We start from the raw sequence: 13,160 nt of genomic DNA on the forward strand, positions 1-13,160 counted from the left end.
TAGTTCCCTAAAGCATAGATGTTGTCGAATTGTTGTAGGAACTGCAATGCTTTCTTGCGATCTTTCACCCCGGAAAAAGTGAAAAATTTGATTGTCGTGCCACCATCTTTGAAATCTTTGGGTTGGTTTGGCGCATATCCCGGGTATGGATAATAAGGGTATCCATATGGGCTCCAACCATTGTAGCCTGGTGGTGGTGGTGGTGGAGGTGGGGGAAGTGGCGGTGGCAAAGGCGGTTGCAATTGATCAAGGTCAAATGGCTGCATCATATCCCTGAAGACTCCCCCGATCGGGACAGACGGCTAAGAAGGTTGCCGATTGGAAGCTCTCGTACTTTCTGGTGCCTGAGGAGGAGGTACCACCTGGGGCATCGAAGGGGGTAACATGTAGTTCAAAAAGTGTTGAAAACTTTGCAGCATCGAAAGATTCTGCTGAGGATGCCGCGAAAGAATGTCGTGAAGGTTGTTGAGCAGAAACTGCAAATATTCTGCTGAAATTATGAATTCCAAGTATTGGGTTCTTAATCGGCTTATGCCCTATAAGACACTGCGGTGAAGACGGGAGCGTGTCCGATGCGCGATGAAGTAAGGGTGGGAGTGGCTGATAAGTCCGGGAATAATAATTCCAATAGCTTTGTCTGCTCTTTTGTAGGATCGGTATGCTTTCAGAAAAGCACACGCCTGATGCTCTGATACCACTGTCACAAGACGCGCACCACGTGCCAATAGAAAAGAACAGACTGAACAGACTTTTAGCACTTCAATAACAACTGAATTGAAAGAGAGAGAGACGACACGCGACACGGAGTGACGGAATTCCACCCCAGAGAGTATTGGCCCCAAACCTTGGCGCCCCTTTCGGTATTTCGTTATATTGCATCAACACAGTAGAAGCCGGTACTGCAGACTCTGCACCTTCGCGAGGAAGCATGCAAGAGAATGAGCCCTAGCCTCATATTTAAAGGCCCTTGGCCTAAAAAGCAATTATAGTAAAAAGCCTTTAAAACTCAAAAAATTTTGGTCCAAAAGCAAAGCCAAAAAGCTGCCAGCATACATCACGGAAATCCGTTCAGCTTGCCACGTCATCATGCCAGCGCAATTTTTGAAAATCTGCCACGTTGCCCTTACGGTTAGGGTTAGGGTTTCCAAAATTAGGGTTTGCAAGTTTTAGGGTTAGGGATTCCAGAATTAGGATTTGCAGGTTTTAGGGTTAGGGTTTCCAGAATTAGGGTTTGCAGGTTTTAGGGTTAGGGTTTCCACAATTAGGGTTTTAGACGTTAGGGTTTTTGGCAGAAATTAGGGTTTTTTCCACGTCAGCAGTTTGTTACACCCTCCCTCTCTCTCTCTCTCCTCCATTATCGTCACCCCCCCCCTCTCTCTCCCTCTCGTTCGTCTGTAAGCGGCCAACACACTCTCTCTCTCTCTCTCTCTCTCTCTCTCTCTCTCTCTCTCTCTCTCTCTGTCGGCAGCCCACGAAGGCGCAAGGATAAGCTCTCTCTCTCTCTCTCTCTCTCTCTCTCTCTCGTTCCCACACACACACACAAACCCCTACACACATACTCACTCTCTCTCCATTTCTCACCCTCGTTCAGCCCTCACCTTCTCTCTCCCTCTCTCTCTCTCTCTCTCTCTCTCGTTCTCAGCAAAACATCTCTCTCTCTCTTACCATACACTCATACACACTCTCTTCCCCCCCCCCCCATAGACACACACACACACACACACACACACACACTCTCACACACACACTTTGTCACAGCAAGCTGACCATAGCTACACACACACACTCACTTGGTAAAACTGAGTTGCTACCCTGTGCTGTACAACTGCTGGTGAAGTTAGTGCTTTTTACCAACTTTTGGGGCTACCCTGTGGATACTACCCCCTAATCTATCTCTTACCTTATACTTTGGCCTCTTGAGTATTTGGGCGGCTTTCGAGTTCATTGACTCTGCTTGGTTTTCATCAAACTGTCGCGGCTCTAATACTGTATCGCGGCCCCGAATCTCTTTGGGGATTGCCTCTGTTGCGGTATCTTGCATTTGCTCGGGCTCTAAACCATGGCTGCTATCACATTAAAGAGTGCATTATGTGATCCTCTTTGGTGCTTCAAGACCATATATAAAGAGGTGAGGGATCTTTTGCTTCCTCACTTAGACTTTGTTATTTTTTCTTGGGAAAGAATGAGAGGAAGGAATGGTGCTTGATCTGTTGATTCATCTCTTGAAAACATAATATTCGACACCCGGTGCCTCACAGGTTAGGACTGTTTTGCATCTGATGCGTTTTTTAAGTTGTAATACTAGTAGATGACATTGAATCTTTCATATGGTTATCATATTGGTGTTTTGACACTGATGGGGAATATAAAGGCTGACTGCCTGGTGAGGTGCTTGCTATCCATGCTTTTTTTTGAGTAATGGAAGGAGGGTTACTGGTTATACTACCATCCTTTGATGGCTGCAGTTGGTAATGTCACATAAAAAAAAGAGGGAGAGCTTTTACTTGGCCTAATCCAGCTGGTTATACACAGTCTATACATCTTGCTCAATCTTTGGTATGTTTGAATAGTAGCAGGGTGTGGTTCTTCCATTTAACAAAGTTGGGCTGACTTAACTGGTCTTTACAAATGGGGCCTTCTTCTTTTTTCTTGGTACTGACTGCATACATTCACTCTAGTTTTTTGATTGCAACTGTGCTAAGAATATAACATCTAACTTATCATATATATACTTTTTAGATTTGTTTACAATCAGATGGTGAGTATAAAGGCTAAAAACCTGGTGATGGTGCTGGTTATGCATAAACTTTCTAGTTACTAGAATATTGCCATATTCTGATAGTTATAATTGTAGCTTTCATTGGATGTTTACCTATCTTTGCTTCTGGGAAACTATCATGAGTATACTTCTGCTCACTAGCTCATATCATTGGCTGAGATAACTGATCTTTTCAGGGGGGGCTTTCTTTCTTTCTTACATAGCACTGATTACCTATACTCACCTTAAGCCTTTTTCGCTTGACTTAAGAATGACATCAGTGAGTTAAGGGAGCAGCAGAATGAGACACTAGTTTTGGTTATATTGGTTATACTCCCTTTTTTCTGATGATTGCAGATAGTTATGTTACACTATTGGCCTGGTCTAGCTGGTTAGACTTTACATCTTTAGGCTTAATCTAAGGAAAACTACAAAGTGATATATTGGTTTTGCTGCCATTTTCTGGTTCAGTTTTGTTCACATCAGCATATGATGTTGTTTGGGCTGCGTTATCTGGTACTGACTGATCCTCTGCTAGTGTGTTGGAGTATGACATCAAATACCATTGGCAAAAAACCAGATGGTGAGAACAAGGGTTGTTTGCCTGATGGTGGTGCTGGCTATGCATAATCTTTCTAGTTACTGAAATACTGCCATATTCTAGTAACAAAATCTCAAAAAATAGAGATCAGTGAGTTAAGGGAGCAGCAAAAGGATACACTAGTTTTGGTTATACTGCTTGTTTCTGATGGTTGCAGTTCGTTGTGTTACACTCTCAAAAAAAAGGGGAGAGCTTATACTTGGCCTGGTCTAGCTGGTTAGACTTAACATCTTTAGGCTTAATCTAAGGAACACTGCAAAGTGGTATACTGGTTTTGCTGCCATTTTCTGGTTCAATTTTGTTCACGTCAGCATATGATCTTGTTTGGGCTTCTTTATCTGGTACTGATTGATCCTCTGCTACTGTGCTGGAGTATGGCCGATACAAGTAAATTGCCGATACAAGTGTTGCTCGATATTTTAATTTTTGGCAGTTACTCGAGCTTACTTTATGGTTGCTTTTTTTAATGTTGCATACTGGATCCTACTTTGATCTACTGCTTTGTTTTTGACTGGTTTATATGCTGAATTTTAGTGGTTAGAAGGAGTGATTACCAAGATTGCTATAACACAACCTAATTTAACTTATCTGCTGATTCGACTGATAATACTGGATACATGAGTTTCTCTAGGGATGCTGGCTATCTTCTGGCTTTGGCTGGCCTTTGCTAGCTGTTTTGATGATCTCAACGTGAAGCAAATTTATAACGGATACCTTGTTTGGTTGTTGATTGCTCTTATTTATGGAAGAAGTTAAAACAAATGGAGTAACTCTAGCAGGAATATGATGCTAAAAAATCCTTGGTACTTTATTATACAGGAGAGTAGCTGGTCTTATAACTTTTATGTTTGACATGGATAACAACTGACAGATTCTTTGAAGCCTGCCATACGTAGCCAAGTCTAACATATCTGTTGTCTTGACTATATGGATGCAGGTGAGAATTCTATCTTGGCTTAAAGAGGTTTAGCTTGCTGCAGTCCGACTTTGGAAGCATTTTGATGATGCAATTGGGATAGTTTTTGATACCTTTGTACAAATTCCTTTGGAATGATACTTAATTCTTACTATATTGTACAGTTTTGATTCAAAGACTGAATTATTTATGTACTTCTCTTTCCTTGGCATCTTTAGCCAGTCGTCTTTTTGAGCATTTTTTTCAATTGGTGTGTTATTTATATAGTTTAGCAGCTACACACACACCTCTAAACACCAGGCCCTCCCAGGCCACTGGGAGGACTAGGATGCTGGCTTTAGATATGTTTTTGGTTGTAGGTTTTGAGTGACCCACTGTCTGTAATTCCTTTACTGGTTGACAGGTGTTAGGTGGTCTCTCCTTGACTATAGACTAGATTCCTTCTCACGACTATTATAGTCTTTATGGCTCAGTCGTTTGTAAGTAGCAGGTTAATCCAATTCTACTTACCTATGCTTTGGCAAATTGGTTTATTGACTGTTACAGGTACATGCTAGTCATATGCTGAACAAGATGACTTTTCGGAACAAGATGACTTGCCTTATGTTTTTCTTCCAACAGCTACTCAATGACAACCGTACTTACTTCAAACTGGTTGACAAAGCCTTAAAACTCCTACAGGAGTAATGTCTTCCTTCAAGACTTTTATATACAGACATTTCTTCCCTTTTGAGGGTCACTCTTAATTTTTCTATACTCATGAAATTAAAAATCTCATCTTTCTGGTGAGGCAGTAGGCCCATACACAATGGGCCTACTGCGAAGACCCATTGTGTATGGCGCCTGGGTTAGGGCGGGTACACACACACACACTTTGTCAGAGCAAGCTGACCATAGCTACACACACACACCCACACAGTCGGTAAAATTGAGTTGCTACCCTGTGCTGTACAACTGCTGGTGAAGTTAGTGCTTTTTACCAACTTTTGGGGCTACCCTATGGATACTACCCCCTAATCTATCTCTTAACTTATACTTTGGTCTCTTGAGTATTTGGGCGGCTTTCGAGTTCATTGACTCTACTTGGTTTTCATCAAACTTTCGCGGCTCTCATACTGTATCGCGGCCCCGAATCTCTTTGGGGATTGCCTCTGTTGCGGTATCTTGCATTTGCTCGGGCTCTAAACCAGGGCTGCTATCACATCAAAGAGTGCATTATGTGATCCTCCTTGGTGCTTCAAGACCATATATAAAGAGGTGAGGGATCTTTTGCTCCCTCACTTAGACTTTGTTCTTTTTTCTTGGGAAAGAATGAGAGGAAGGAATGGTGCTTGATCTGTTGATTCATCTCTTGAAAACATAATATTCGACACCCGGTGCCTCACACGTTAGGACTGTTTTGAATCTGATGCCTTTTTTAAGTTGTAATACTAGTAGATGACATTGAATCTTTCATATGGTTATCATATTGGTGTTTTGACACTGATGGGGAATATAAAGGCTGACTGCCTGGTGAGGTGCTTGCTATCCATGCTTTTTTTTGAGTAATGGAAGGAGGGTTACTGGTTATACTACCATCCTTTGATGGCTGCAGTTGGTAATGTCACATAAAAAAAAGAGGGAGAGCTTTTACTTGGCCTAATCCAGTTGGTTATACACAGTCTATACATCTTCTTGAATAGGTTATTAGAATACTACCATATTCTGATAGTTATAATTGTAGCTTTCATTGGATGTGTACCTATCTTGGCTTCTGGGAAACTATCATGAGTATACTTCTGCTCACTAGCTCATATCACTGGCTGAGATAACTGATCTTTTCCGGGGGGGACTTTCTTTCTTTCTTACATAGCACTGATTACCTATACTCACCTTAAGCTTTTTTCGCTTGACTTAAGAATGGCATCAGTGAGTTAAGGGAGCAGCATAATGATACTAGTTTTGGTTATACTGGTTATACTGCCTTTTTTCTGATGGTTGCAGGTAGTTATGTTACACTCTTGGCCTGGTCTAGCTGGTTAGACTTTACATCTTCAGGCTTAATCTAAGGAACACTACAAAGTGATATACTGGTTTTGCTGTCATTTTCTGGTTCAGTTTTGTTCACATCAGCATATGATGTTGTTTGGGCTGCTTTATCTGGTACTTACTGATCCTCTGCTACTGTGCTGGAGTATGACATCAAATACCATTGGCAAACAACCAAATGGTGAGAACAAGGGTTGTTTGCCTGATAGTGGTGCTGGCTATGCATAATCTTTCTAGTTACTGAAATGCTGCCATATTCTAGTAACAAAATCTCAAAAAATAGAGATCAGTGAGTTAAGGGAGCAGCAAAAGGATACACTAGTTTTGGTTATACTAGTTATACTGCTTGTTTCTGATGGTTGCAGTTAGTTGTGTTACACTCTCAAAAAAAAGGGGAGAGCTTATACTTGGCCTGGTCTAGCTGGTTAGACTTTACATCTTCAGGCTTAATCTAAGGAACACTGCAAAGTGGTATACTGGTTTTGCTGCCATTTTCTGGTTCAGTTTTGTTCACATCAGCATATGATGTTGTTTGGGCTTCTTTATCTGGTACTGTGCTGGAGTATGGCCGATACAAGTAAATTGCTGATACAAGTGTTGCTCGATATTTTAATTTTTGGCAGTTACTCGAGCTTACTTTATGGTTGCTTTTTTTAATGTTGCATACTGGATACTCCTTTGATCTACTGCTCTGTTTTTGACTGGTTTATTTATTGATTTTTACTTGTTAGAAGGAGTGATTACCAAGATTGCTATAATACAACCTAATTTAACTTATCTGCGGATTTGACTGATAATACTGGATACATGAGTTTCTCTAGGGATGCTGGCTATCTGGTGGCTTTGGTTGGCCTTTGCTGGTTGTTTTAATGATCTCAACCTGAAGCAAATTTATAACGGATACCTTGTTTGGTTGTTGATTGCTCTGATTTATGGCAGAAGTTAAAACAAATGGAGTAACTCTAGCAGGAATATGATGCTAAAAAATCCTTGGTACTTTATTATACAGGACAATAGCTAGTCTAATAACTTTTAAGTTTGACATGGATAACAACTGATAGATTCCTTGAAGCCTGCCGTACGTAGCCAAGTCTAACATATCTGTTGTCTTGACTATATGGATGTAGGTGAGAATTCTATCTTGGCTTAAAGAGGTTTAGCTTGCTGCAGTCCGACTTTGGAAGCATTTTGATGATGCAATTGGGATAGTTTTTGATACCTTTGTACAAATTCCTTTGGAATGATACTTAATTCTTACTATATTGTAGAGCTTTGATTCAAAGACTGAATTATTTCTGTACTTATCTTGCCTTGACATCTTTAGCCAGTCGTCTTTTTGAACATCTTGTTCAATTGGTGTGTTATTTATATAGTTTAGCAACTACACACACACATACGTACACTACACGCATGAGCGCACGCACATAGTTATATACGCACCAACACGCACGCCATACGCACGCACAAGAAGAAAAACCGAAGAAGCTCGACATCGACACCCAAAGCAACGAAGAAGAACGACCAAGATCATGCGATGGCGACCACAGTTCAAAGAAAGACGCCGAAGGCATGTCCCAGCGAGTACCGAGGTTGATCAGCGCGCTACACCGACGTATCAGTAAAGCGTGCAAATCACCGGCATCTCGTCCATGACGCATCTCCACAGTAAACATCCGTAGGATAATCTATTGTTTTCCGTTTTCAAGCCAAAACCTTGTAAAAAAACATTTGTATATTGCCATCTCTCTCTAGGTGATGGTCACAAAGGCCCACCTAGGAGATATGATTTTAAAATTTTCCTAAAACAAAGTAGGGGTCAACCATCTGGGACCTGGTCCTTGCTTTGTCTCTCCTGATTAGGGCCTAAGCCTAATCATATTATTCTAAACTAAGCAAGCCTGCACCTATAAAAAGAGCACTGAGAGGTCACTATCGGGAGTTAGCACTTGAGAGGGAAGCCATGCACACTGTGACTCCAAGGGTCGCTACTCACAAGAGTGGGATCTCCGCACATGTGAATTTTCCCTAGAGAACGCACTATAGGCTCTCTCTCTCTCTCTCTCTCTCTCTCTCTCTCTCTCTCTCTCTCTCTCTCTATCACCATGGTCGCCACCTCACCGAAACGAAGGTTTCTGTAAATACCACCTTGCATCAAGTTTGCCCTCACATCCCGAGGGTCTCTCTCTCTCTCTCTACAGTGTGCTGTGATTAGTGTTATTTTGCACCGCTGCTGTTCGCGTCCCAGCTGCTCAAAGCTAGGTGGTGCCCCCTATTCACTCCCTGTGACGAGTTTGGCGTGCACGGTCCTTGCGTAGAGGCCGCTGGGGCCCGTTTTGCGCTTGTGCTTGTCACCGTTCTTGATGGCCTTACATATATATATGTTAACAGTGCTCCCGTCATAACTCTGAATGACGCACGAGAAATATCTATATTCGGATGTCTCCAGTGAGAAAACTCTCCAACTTATAATTCCAATAATTCTATTAGAAATATTTTTCTCGGTGTCTCAAGCGAAAAAACCCTCTCAATAATAAATCCAATAATTCATTAGAATTATATTAATGATACATTGGACACCTATTGCTAGAGATTTTGGGATACTTTTCTACCTGTTTCTTCCTTAAAAAAGGTAACCTTCGAGCAACAAGTTGAGTTGTTTTGATGTGGGCTTCCCAAAGAGAGACGGAGTTATTGCCTACAGAAGAAGTCCGGGTCCATGCAACGGCTCATGGGACATGCCAAATAGGGTTTTGCTATGCATGCTGGCACAATCACTTGCCCTACAGAAAGTCTTGTGGCAGTTAGAACCGACTAATGGTAACAGGAAGAAGGGAAAAGTTAAAACATTAGAAAAAGAAACCAATATGCCCTAAATTGTCAGTAGACTAGCGCGCTGAGTACTACAAAGAGGGTAAATGTTACGGATGCAGGGAACAGGGGCATGCGCTTGCCAAGTGCTCTAACAAAGCATCGAATGATCAAGCCGGACAAGCCAGAGAGTTCTAAAGTAGCAGAGGAGGGAGCAAAGAAAGGAAAAACCAAGGCAAGACCGGTACAGGAACTCAAAAAGATCGAACAAGACGTGATGTACCACATAGTAGCCAAAAGCACCTGGTTGGTCACTACCACTCTGCCAACCAAAAAGAGCCGTGCAGAACTCCAATGAAGCAGTTTCCTCCTAATGGATTGAAGGAGGGGGGAAGGGGAGTCTGCTACTTTGGAGACAAATCTAGGCCAACCTGGTTGGTCACTACCACTCTACCAACCAAAAAGAGCCGTGCAGAACTCCAATGAAGCAGTTTCCTCCTACTGGATAGGAGGAGGGGGAGAGGGGAGTCTGCTACTATGGAGACAAATCTAGGCCAATCTAACATCCAAGATATCATACAGAAGTTCTTGGGGGGATCCACCTGAAGCCCTCGCCTAACGACGAATCAGGCGTAGGAGCACTGCCAACCCAGAAAGCCACAGTCTTTCTCCAGTTGATGAGTGCCCTTGATGCACAACAAAACACCTCAAGAGCGTGCTCACACCTTTGTTGGTTGGCCTCATGGCCCTCCAAGTACATGGTTTGAGTCGTCAACAAACTCAGTGTCAAGCAACTCGTCTCCCTTGCTAGGGATCTCCAAACCACACAAACCAACCTTCTGTGAAGTCAAAAATCTGCTCATCGCCTCGGCATAGAAGAGAAAGAGAAAGGGGGCAAGAGGGCAACCTTGTCTAACCGAACGTGTGAGCATGAAGCGTTCACCTCTTCCCCTTGCCAAGAGCACCTGGCTGTGTGTACTTCTGTAGAGAGCTGACACTCCTCTGATCTAAGCATCTAAGAAGCCCATCCTATGTAAAGTGCCCTCCAAGAAATTTCAGTCAACTCTGTCGTAAGCGTTCTCAAAGTCGAGGAGTATGTCACAGGCTTGGGCACCCCAAGTCGGAAGTTGAGCACGACACACGAGAGAATCAATTAAAATACTTCACAACTTTAAACTTCAGTCGACACGGCCCGGCGTAGTTCCGTGCCTAGAGGTATTGGCCCCAAAACCTGGCGCTCCTTTCGGTATTTCTTTATTATATTAATGCTTGAGCAAAGTACAACACTTGAGGGGTAGCCTCTCAGACTCTGTGTCCAGATGCTCTGCAGAGTGAGGCCCCTTGGGTCCCTTTTATTCTTACAAACCGAGACCCAAAAGTAGTTAAACTCAAAAGCAATTGGTTCCTAAAGCAAAGATCCCAAAAGCAATTTGTTTTAAAAGCAACTAGCTCCAAAAGATGCTAGAAAAAGTAGCTTGCAGGAATTTCATATAGTTCTACCACGTCAGCATGTTGTCAGCGCGTTTTACGGAGGTTCGTATTGCCACGTCAGCAGCCTATCAACGCGATATGTGAACGTCCGTATTGCCAGCTTGTCAACGCGTTTCACGGGTAGTCCATACAGTGTGTGTGTGTGTGTGTGTGTGTGTGTGTGTGTGTGTGTGTGTGTGTGTGTCCGAGCAGTATAGCCATCTCATCATTTTGTGACATACCCCCTATCCATCACTAAGTTCATACTAAACAGAGTGGTCCAATCATTCAGTTCTAGCTGTGTGGCCATCTCATCCCACAGGAACTCTTGATGCGCTCACGACACTTCCATTGAATCAATCGTGATTCAAATTTCATGATTTGATATCAGGCTCATTCGAGAGCTGTCACTACTCCAAAATCATCATCATCTCATTCTTAATCTTGTTATCTGTTCACAAATAGCAGGTTTTTCTATAAAACATTAGTTTCATACTTAAATCAAAATCATCTTCAAAAAGTTCTATTTTAATTATAAAGCAAAATAATGCTAGCTCATCCATAATTCTCTATCCAATATCTGTTTTGGAACCAGTATCTCCTCGCCCCGTTGTATTTCGGATCTGTCAATCATTTTCATTCTTGTGCCTTCTTGGGGCACCGTGCAAAGATATGTCCTTGTTCCACATTCAAAACATTTTTCTGCTTCAAAATATTCTTCTCTCTGTTCTTCTGTCAGTTGAGGTCGTGTATCTCTCTTTTCTTCTGTCAGTCAAGATCATGTATCTCTTTGTCGTTTATTTCTGTTCTAACTCGTTGAAGATTCATCTGGTGGGTAAGTCAAGTTACTCAAATGTATAGCAAATCCCCGCTTAGCATGTCCCATCAACTAATGTATAGTCTCGGACTTCTTTTCAAGACAGTACTCTTGGATCTCTTTAGGAAGTCTAGCAAAACCGCTCAATCTGCTCCTTAAAAATGATCTTTTTAAAGGGTGAAGCAGGCAAGAAGACATCCCAAAATCTTTCGCCATAAGTATCCAAAGGTTCTATCTTGACCATCCGAATATGATTCTAGTCAGTAATCATGTCTCGTTCGTATTCTTGTGTGAGCCATGAAGAAATAAAGAGTTTCTTAAATTTCAACCTCTTTGTCGGTGCTTCTTTTCTTAACAAAAGAGTGGACCACCATGTCCGTGCATTGCCTTTCAGAAAGGATGCTGCTCATCTAATCTTGGAGTGCTTTGTATAGCGGCCTCCAGAAAATGCTATATCAAACTGTTGGATAAAGGCTAAAGCCTTGGGAGTATCTTGACTAAAAAGTACTTAAACTTTATTGCCTGTCCTCCCTCTTTGAATTCTTTGGCCTTTTTGCCCTTGTCGTCGAGGAGATCATATTGATTGCCTCTGTAAAAATGCTTCCTTTTTGCATAAAGCATATGATCTTTCCGTCATTTCTTGCCCTTTCTGTCCTCATCACTCGAGTTAGAAGAAGATGAGTTGTCCGAGTTGTCAGGAGAAGATGAGAACGAACTGGACAATCCTTCGAAGCTTACACGCTTCTTTTGTTTTCTGGCGTTTTCAAAAGAGGATTTTTGGCCCAAGTAACCAAGGATGTCAGTTCCCTTGTTACGTTTCTTTAGTTGCTTCTCTTTTGACTCCAATAGTTGGTTGATTTGTTTTTCAACAACGTCCTCAAGTTCAAATTCAGTAAACATTCGTGGAACAGGAGGTTGCTTGAGGACTGACTTGATTTGGGTATCAATGGCTTGCTGCCAATGCGTATGTACCTCGTCAATCGGGTGTCTGGTTAAAATTTTTGCATATTGTGGATCCTTTGCAAACTTGAGCATCTGCTTTGCGCACTCATCAACCTGCTTGTAAGGTGCAGCGGAAGTGAATGTTGAACTTTGCTCAAGATGAGTGCTCCAAATTGTGCTCAAGGGTTCCTTTTACTTGCAGAAGGGAGAGCCTTCCGTTCCTTTAGTGAGAGAGTGCAATGATCACAAACAAAGTGAATGACACTGTGAATGAAGGTGCTGAGAGAGAGAGAGAGAGAGAGAGAGAGAGAGAGAGAGAGAGAGAGAGAGAGAGAGAGAGAAAAGAATACGACACCAGATGGTTCTCAAACCCTCCTCCAAGGGCCCTCCTCTCTATGGCGACAGAGGTCTATGCTATTTATTGCACAAATCTAATACAATGGTCTAGATGCAATGGACTTGCGGACATGTCGACGACAATGGTGACGACGACAAGGACGGGCTGAAAACTGAAAACGCTAGAGCTGAAAATCTGAAATCTGCTGACTCTTTGCTGAATACTGACACTGTGTCGGCGAGGACGACGACGCAACGACACGACGACGATGCACTGAAAACGCAGATGCTGAAATCTGCGAACAACGGGCTGAATATGAAAACTTTGGCTGATCTGACAGTACGGCGAGGATCTGCTGCGTGTAGAGACTGATCTGTCGTGTCTAAGTGCGGAAAACTGAAAACGCTGATGCACTGGGGCTGATCAGTCGCGAGAAACTGTAAAACGCTAGGCAATCTGCAAGATGCAAAAACGCGAGGCAAT

General features: G+C 42.5%; 1 protein-coding gene across 7 annotated transcripts in view; it reads left to right on the plus strand.

Annotated features, from left to right (window-relative positions):
- Window positions 1-13,160, plus strand: part of LOC147456951 (pentatricopeptide repeat-containing protein At4g18520, chloroplastic-like) — a 113,974-nt gene that overhangs the window by 82,127 nt on the left and 18,687 nt on the right. Inside the window, exon 2 of one of the 7 annotated variants that reach the window (XR_015188057.1) lies at window positions 4,297-4,465. The exons of the other annotated variants lie outside the window; for them this stretch is intronic. The gene's annotated coding sequence lies outside the window, so the exon portion shown is untranslated. Of the gene's footprint in view, window positions 1-4,296; window positions 4,466-13,160 lie in introns of those variants that run through there. 7 annotated transcript variants of the gene reach the window in all.

Source organism: Adiantum capillus-veneris, chromosome 5 (genome assembly GCF_014529385.1).
Source record: "Adiantum capillus-veneris isolate H3 chromosome 5, ASM1452938v2, whole genome shotgun sequence".
NCBI classification, from domain to species: Eukaryota; Viridiplantae; Streptophyta; class Polypodiopsida; order Polypodiales; family Pteridaceae; genus Adiantum; species Adiantum capillus-veneris.